At 38.6% G+C, this 8,902-nt stretch overlaps 1 pseudogene; it reads right to left on the reverse strand.

Annotated features, from left to right (window-relative positions):
• Positions 1-2,659: 2,659 nt before the first annotated feature.
• Positions 2,660-6,023, reverse strand: LOC126700633 (probable leucine-rich repeat receptor-like protein kinase At1g35710; annotated as a pseudogene).
• Positions 6,024-8,902: the final 2,879 nt, after the last annotated feature.

Below are 8,902 nucleotides of genomic sequence, written 5' to 3' on the forward strand. Positions count from 1 at the left end.
CACTACTCGGAAACCTTCTCGGATGGTTTATTTTGGGTTTATCATTCTCGGACGGTTGCCTCACATACATTACGAAGCACTTAGCTGTTATCTTAGTTAGTCTCATAAGTTTAATCTATTGTGAGTTAGCATTATTGTACTTGATAATGTCGATAAGTTCAAATTAGTAGCTTTCTATTTTAAAGTTTCCTGCTCTAAGTGTCATTAAAGGAAAATACACATGTAGTACCCCATTCACAAAGTAATTGCTACAGAAAAGAAAAGTATTTAGAAGGAAACAGATCCATCTCTTATTAAGACAAAGAAATAGTACAACGTACAATGAAAGAGCTTGAATAAGCTCATACTGAAAACTAATTAACTACATAAGCAACTACATAAGCAAAAAGAAAAAATACAAGGAAATGAGGAAAAAACAGAGGAAGAGGCGCAGAGAAGAGAGATGTAGCAGTTCCAGCACGTTGTCTACGGAAACCATTCCTCAATACTTTTACATGCCCGTAACTCGGCAACATGGGGCTAGCACCTTTGAAGAAAAGGTGCAGGGAGCCGGAAGTTGATGAGCCTCCATGTTAGCCACGCCTGCGATAGAGCAGACGGCGCTAATGGCGGAAAACCTTACTTTTGATGCACCAAGAATCTAATGCGACCAGTACCTGCTTTGGATTTTGACTGAAAGAGGCAGAAATACCATTCCCCCCCTTGTCAAAACGGAAGATTATTTTGAATCTGTGTCTCCCTGTCCAAACCGCACCACTTTGAGTCTCGGAAGGACCCGGTGCCTCTGTGGTGGGTGTAGTTCCTTCACCCCCGCCCGTGCCTCAAACATATTGCACTAAGGGTGGATAGCACTGGATATGAAGACTGTGATTATAGCTGAAGGATTATGATTTTAAAGGGAGTCGAAGGGTTTATATGTAAGGGGAATAACCTCCTATCCTACTTATATAAAGGGTAAGGTGGTGGCATTTAATTTATGCAGGTTTCCAAGGAATGCTACAGACAGGAAGGTTTTGGCTCAATTTCCAACACCATCCGCAACCATAGGATTTGAAGATCCTCGTGAAGGCGCGCCTCGAACACTGAAACGTCATAGGACACCGCGTGAGTAAGAATTAAAGGAATGCCTCTTAGTTCGGCACATCTCACATGCAAATGGAAAAACACAAACATCAGTAAAGTACAGAATTTGAGCGAGCCATGATATGGGCCCAACAGCACCAAAACCCTCCTCCCCAACTAAAAAGTCGGGCAGCAGGATTTTGAGGGGCTATTGTGGGGCCAGAGAATTCGTGGCCTAGACCCACTCTACATTAGGGCCCAAGGCCTAAGCCGAGGAGAGCTATTGCCGAGGACGTATAATGAAGGCCCAGAAAAGGCACCAGGACATGGTCGAAGACGATCTTATGCTCAACACCTCACAAAAAGCCCGAAGAAAAGGACAAACTCAGTACAGGGGCAGGACAAAGGAGAAAGCTGCCAACATCGTAATACAGAATCCTGCATCTGACAGGCCCATACTCCAAACCATGCTATTTAACTTTTCCAACCGCCCCCAACCACTTTAGGTATGGATTGACAGGACAGGTCTGCACCCCAGAAAATAAAACTTACACGTGGACACTAAAAGGAAAGAGGAACACTAGTATAAAAAAAAAGAAAAAAAAGAAAAAGAAAGCGAAGGAGAACGGGGCCCCCGGAAGGAGGAGAAAAATCCTACAAGAAGGGAGAAGGGGAAGGATACTAAACTCCTCGGACGGAGTCCGAGGACCTAAATCCTACAACCCATACCAATGGAATGCTTAGCCAGTCAAGCCAAATCCAACCATATAAAAGCTCCCATAAAAATCACGATTAAACCGCTGACCTGTGACCAAAGTCCTGCCTTTCAAGCCCACTTCTTTACAAATCATATTGTTAGGGCCCTTTACATATGAGCCCAATGTCATTCTTGGGTCGTTAACCAATCGTGTCCTTACAGAGTTCATGAAGAATTTCATTCATAATTATAATTATATAAAAAAAAAAAAAATTCATGATAAGTTTATAACTAATAATACTTACTAAAAGTTTATTTAATTACTACGAAAGTAGAAGTACTAAAAAATATAACTTGACAAATTGATATTACAAAAATAGTATTCCTTCCACCAAATTGATGAGTAATCTTTGGATGTTGAGGATATGACATTGCTGTTATGAAATTCAGAAATTTTCTCAAATTTATGAAGGTTGAAAGCAAGAAGAAACCCCTAGAGAGTTCCCGGCCGAAATTGGAAAGATCTAAGGGGAAGAAAGAGAAAAAGACTCGGGCTATCAGTAACTATATGGGAAAGAGGATACATGGACATTAACCTCTATCAGTATACTTGCTTCTAATTACATGAACCTGCCTGGAGAGCATAGATAATTAAGGTATGTATTCTGGGAAACAAATTATTGCACTAACCAACTAGCTGCGAAGGGAGGCATGGATAACAGGCGTAGTATCATACATTTGTTGAGTCTCTGGTTTTTGTTGTACTCTATGTGTGATGCCTTGCACAGAACATCCCTTATAATTTGTAAATAGTAAGAAAAAAAAAATGTAAGACTTTGATGCATAAAATGAATTTGTTCAACCAAGATATTCCTCACAATACATGTAAATTAACATGACATGCTTAAAGGACTCATAGTCAGCGTACAATATATGCGTGTTACACACATTTTTATTAATGCGTGTTCAATATATGCGCGTTCAATATATTCCTCACAACACATTTTTATTACTTCTATTTTTATTAGTCTTATTAGGGCGAGAGAAGATTACTTTAGTTCTTAGAAGCCTGCATCTCCAGCTGCTGACACACACTTCGCATGGTTGGGCGAGATTGTGGATTGGTATGTAAACATGAAACTGCTAGGTTCATCATTAGAGATAACTCATCAGCAATCTTTTGACTTGTGGGAGGTGAGAGACGATCATCTAACACATCTTTGAGGTGGATATTGGTACCAACTGGGGAATGTAGATCTGTAATGAGTTTGGCTGGATGCTTTCCCATAAGAACTTCTAGTACCAAAACACCAAAACTATAAATATCACATTTTTCACTCACTGCCATCGTGTAAGCAAGCTCTGCAAAAAAATCAAATTGGAAGACAAGATTTGATTTAAAAACATGTACTCTAATATTCCAAAATATTATCAATTATTCAAATAATGAATTGAAATGAATATATATATATATATATATATATATATATATATATATATATATTTTATAACAACATTACTATTTTTTTTTTTTTTGAGAAGAAACACAAACAGACAACACACACAGGGAATGGGGACAAAGGCATAATATCACACAACTTACCCACAACATTACTATTATACATTTTTGTTTATTAAAAAAAGTAAGCAATTGTTTTTTGTTGTTATTATTATTATTACCATAAAAGTAAAAAGATACGGAAAAAAAAAAACCGATCAAGATGATGGCTTAAATGTGTTGCCCATTTGGCGCAAGATAACAAGATTCAATTACAAAAATGAAGAAGTAAAAGAAGAACTGAAAAAAACTTTTGACCCTTAAAGATTGGGGTCATTTTCATTTTAGCTATTCGTATTTGATTATGTTTTCATATTGGTTATGTTGTTCATTTCTATTAATAATTTGGTGATATTTGACATTATATGGGTGAAGCGGCTAAATGGACACCAATTATCTAGATTCAACAATCAAATTACTACCATAAAAATGGAATCAAAGATTAAAAGATCAAAATGAAAATTTTGAAACATAAAGGGCCAAAATGAAACCAACCCCGAACTTTAAAGATCAAAAGTATACCTTAGTCTTGAAAAAATAATGAGTTATCATCAGGTAAAAGTGCATCAAATATTAAGAAAAAGGAAATTATAGGAAATGAGTGAAAACACACACACACACACACACACACACATATATATATATATATATATATATCTGCATCATCAACTTATTTTGATCAAATTTTCATTAAACGTCATTAACCCATTCCGTCCAATTCCTTGCATTTAAAGAATGAAAATTTGAGTTTTTGATGAAAATAGAAGAATGAATGTTATCTTATAACCATTTATTCCCTCGTAATTAAACTTGGAGATAATGAGGAAATAAAAAGAATATTATTAGAAGATTTTTTTTCCCATTTCATTCCTTTCCACCATTTAATCAATATATAACATCAAATGCACATATTTCCCAAAATAGAAAAAGAAAAGTTCTAAAACAAACATGTTCAAGTCGAGGAAAAATATCAAGTCGAGAAGCTTTAAAGCTTACCTGGGGCGAGATAGCCATATGTGCCTGCAACTGTTGTCCAGTTAGATGAATCAGGCTTTAAGAACCTTGCAATACCAAAATCAGAGATACAGGCTTCAAGGTCGGAGCTCATCAAAACATTCTTACTTGAGATGTCTCGATGAATTATAGGTGGAAGACAATCATGATGCATATAGGATAAAGCATAAGCCACACCTTTAACAACTTGTATCCTAGTTGCCCAGTCTAACTCTATTGCTTCTGTTCTACTTAGCATATCAGCTAAGCTTCCTCTTTCCATGAATTCATAAATCAAAAACATGTGAACTTCATGGAAACAAAAGCCAAGGAGCTTCACAATGTTCCGATGTCTTATTTTTGTTAATGTTGCTAACTCATTGCCAAAGCATTTTATATTGTCAGTTCCTATGCCTTCAGCTTGGGAATTGAGCTTCTTGACTGCTAATACTTGAGCGCCTGGTATTTCCACTTTGTAAACTTTTGCAGATGCCCCCATTCCAATACAGTACATGTCATCAAAGTTGTTTGAAGCTTCAAGGATGTCTTCATACACGGCATTCCCATTAAAGTGCCATATGGAGAACGGATTTTCAATCTTTGATGTGCTTTTAACTTTCGACATATTTCTTGAATGCTTCTTTTGGATAAATACAAAAATTCCAACAAAGGCAAATGAAATTGACAATGCACCGACTATAGAAGCAACAATGACTATTAAAATTTTGCTTTTCTTATTTCCACCACCCTTCTTAATAACTACGGCATTGCATGGTCGCAAACCTTGGATTTCACCACATAGATCTTTGTTGTTACTGAAAGCCCCCAGCGTAGCTAATCGAAAGATTTTTCCCTCAGGAAGAGGACCCTCTAAATTATTGTTTGACAGGTTGATGCTTATCAAGCTCAACATGCTGCCTAGTGACGAGGGGACTGAACCATTGAGGTTATTGTTGGAGATGTTCAAGTATTCCAAATCTGAAAGGCTCCCAAGCTGTGGTGGTATCCCTTCCATCAGTGAATTGAAACTCAAATCAAGATCTTGTTAGGCTCGAAGATTACCAATTTGGTAGGGAATCGTCTCATTCAAGCAATTCTTGCTTAAAGATAAACTTTGTAGCTTCCAACAGTCCCCTATTTGATTTGGAATCGGCCCACCAAGCATGTTTATGGAGAGGTCAAGAGACTCCAACTCGGACAGTCCTCCAAGAGAAAGTGGGAGCGACCCATTGAAGAAACATCAAGCTCATAAACTTTTGTGAGATTAGCAAGAGAAAGTGGGAGCGACCCATTGAAGAAATTAATGGAAAGGTCAAGAAATTGGAGTTTAGAAAGTGTGCCAATGTTCATTGGTATGGTGCCTTTGAGTTGGTTTGATCTAAGATCAAGGTGAAGAAGGTTTGGAAAGGAGAGGAAATCTAAGTTTTCGAGGGTACCTTTCAATCCAGTGTAATTAAGCTTTATTTCAGTCACACTCCCTTCATTGTTGCATGCTATTCCACGCCATTTGCATGGACTTGAAACTCTACTTGCATTGAATTGTGCTACCCATGACTTCAGAATTGGTTGATCTGCTGGGGGGCTTTTTTTCCATTTGAGTAGAGCCTCAACTTCTGCCTTTGGATTAGACTTGCAGGAGGATGGCAAAAAAAACCAGCAAGCAACTAAGAGTAAAAGTGAAACATGTTTTGGGTTCTTTCCTTGGCAAGCCATAGCTCAGAAGTCGGAACACTTTTTTCTGTTTTTTCAAGTGCTAATGACTTCTATCAACTTCACTTAAATAACACTCCTCGTTAAGAGCCTTCTAACTCAATTGACATTTTTTAATATTTCCAATAAAAACATTTAAAATTCAAATCCTCAGTCTCTTATTATAACTATCGAATTATTAAAATATTTTTATCCCCTTAAGAGCAATCTTTCTTGAAGAATTTTAGCCCCTTAATTTTTTTATTATTAAAATATTTTTTAACTAAAGAATTTTAATTTCATAAAACGCAAATATATAAACAAAAGTTTTACTCGCATTTTAATATTTTGAGGGTCAAATTTAAATATTTATTATACAAACAAATAAATTCATGTGAGGCCATGGTCCACTTGATCCCACCATGAGTTGGCATTTATTCATGCGATTAAAAATACACAAAATTATTTGAATTGTTACGTAATAAATTTAAAAAGCACATCCCGCCTTTTCCGATTTCATCTAATAAGCCACAAACATGTTTCTCACTGACAAATGGTGGGGAGGTCACTTCTCTTGAGAGAGAGAGGCTGGATTAAAATTACTAATAGTTGAGTGAAGCCACCAAAAAGAGGAAGAGCTACCAACGCCCAAAACAAATGGCCAAAAAATTCAATAATGTCATTGCCCTGTTAGCATTGCGACCATTGAACTTTAGCCACGAAGAATTTTTCTTGGGATTTTAGACCGTACTTGATTATTTATTTGGGATATAGACCATATTGGCTAAAGCCTAAAGGTCAATTAGTTGGAGATTGTTTATGAGAAATTTGTTCAAATTGATACTCTATTTCTCGGTCTTAAAAAACAAGTGGCAGGCACTCATTAGAAACAAAGTAACAAGATTTGGGGGTGGTTACGGTGCATTTAAAGTTAACTACAAAATTGTCAAGCTGATGGCAATACATGCATGAACTTGAGCAATAATGGGCATAGCTTTCATGCTATAGGTTTTCCGCAGATGAGGTCAGGAACTTCCGGTCTCTTCCAACAACTCATAGTTGACTCTAGCCCAAGGGAGAACCAGTAAATCGGGAAAAAGTCCTTCGGTGATGAATATTGACAAAAGAGACGCTTCAGAAGTGAAATTCAACAAAGAAAAAAATTGAATGCCAAAAATTTCAAATAAGTCATTGGTCTATAGGATGAAATCATGATTTCAAGTTAGGGAGGCAGGAAGAAAAAAGAAAAATTTGAACCTGTTAATGAGATTATTTTTTTATCCATCAATAACTGTTAGTAATAATCTAACACTTTGTATTTATTATGAAAATATTATGGACATTGTATTTTTCAAAAAAAAAAAAAAAATTAAGTAAGCATTAATATATGTAAAAAAAAAAATTTGGGCTAAAGATATACCTAATATAATTTTTTTTTTCAAGAGCCCCGGAGGCCCAGCCCCCCTCCATGGGGCTGTCTCTGTCTATATGAAATAAATATTTTCAATCCCAACGTCGTATATATGTTCCATTAGCCAGACTTTAGAATATAATTGATAAGGATAAAAAGAGTCTAGCCTCAGACTGACGGTTCTGCGCGACCTTCCATACATAAGCAGACGGAGCCCTAGCAGACAGTCTCCAAGTGTGACGGTCTTAATTGTTGACGCCCTAAAAACTGAAAGAAATGAATTAATGCTGACGGACCAGGTAATATGACTTGTTCCCCACGCTACGAGTAAGGGATTGGCTTGTTTTCCACGTTACAGAATATTCAAGAAACCCCCATAAGGAAAGGATCCCGAAAAATACGCCCAAAAGGACTCCTATAAGGAAAAGACTTCTACCCCAAGGGAAAAGGGGATGACCCTTGCTACTATAAAAACCTTAACACCCTCGTGATCCAAGGTACGCGTAATTCTACCCTCTCTAGCACTCTAGAGCAGTGAGAATAGTTCTAACTTGACCTTCGGAGGGTGTTTGGCCGGTACCACACCGGTGCTCTCTGCTAGGTTATTCCTTTTCGTTGTGCAGGTGCCATTTGCGATCGAGTGAGGAGCGTGCGACTCATTGGTGGTATTGTTTTCGGTACCATCAGTTGGCGCCGTCTGTGGGAAGCGCTTTAGCACGTTCTCGCTTTCAAGACAAGAGAGTTACATGGTACTCACTCGCTCAATGGCGACCAACAACGACATTCAAGAAGAAGAAACTCCTACAACCGCGCTTGAAAGACAGGTGAGGACGCTCGCCGCCGCCGTGGAGCGCCTCACAAAGCAAAATCACGACCTAGAAGAGCAACTGAGACAGAAGAATGCAGCTCCCAACAACCAAGGAGCAGAGCAAGAAGGAACCAGCGCCGACAGGAGAAACCAGGAAGGACCCCAGGCCAGCAACGCCCCGAGCAAACCTGAACGACAGAACACGAGCATCCCCTCCCTCGCGGAAACCACTCCGCCCCTCGTTCTCGCGGAGATGCAAGCCATGAAGGAACAAATGGAGGTTATGATGAATGCTCTCAAGGGACGAGTATCGAGCGACCTTGACGACCTTGTCAACCGAACGGACTCACCGTTCACCATTACCGTCAACTCCTACCCGTTGCCAAGTAAGTTCCGCATGCCGTAGATAGACAGTTATGACGGGGTCAAGGACCCACTGGACCACTTGGAGACCTTCAAAACCCTAATGCACCTTCAAGGAGTAGCGGACGCCATCATGTGTAGGGCCTTCCCTACAACGCTAAAGGGCGCAGCAAGAATTTGGTTCAGTCGACTGGCCCCAAACTCCATCAGCACCTTCAAAGAACTCAGCGCTCAGTTTACCGCACACTTTATTGGAGGCCATCGGTACAAGAAGTCTACGGCTTGCTTGATGAGTATGAAGCAGCGAGAAGACGAAACTCT

This window comes from Quercus robur, chromosome 9, assembly GCF_932294415.1.
Source record: "Quercus robur chromosome 9, dhQueRobu3.1, whole genome shotgun sequence".
Classification (NCBI taxonomy): Eukaryota; Viridiplantae; Streptophyta; class Magnoliopsida; order Fagales; family Fagaceae; genus Quercus; species Quercus robur.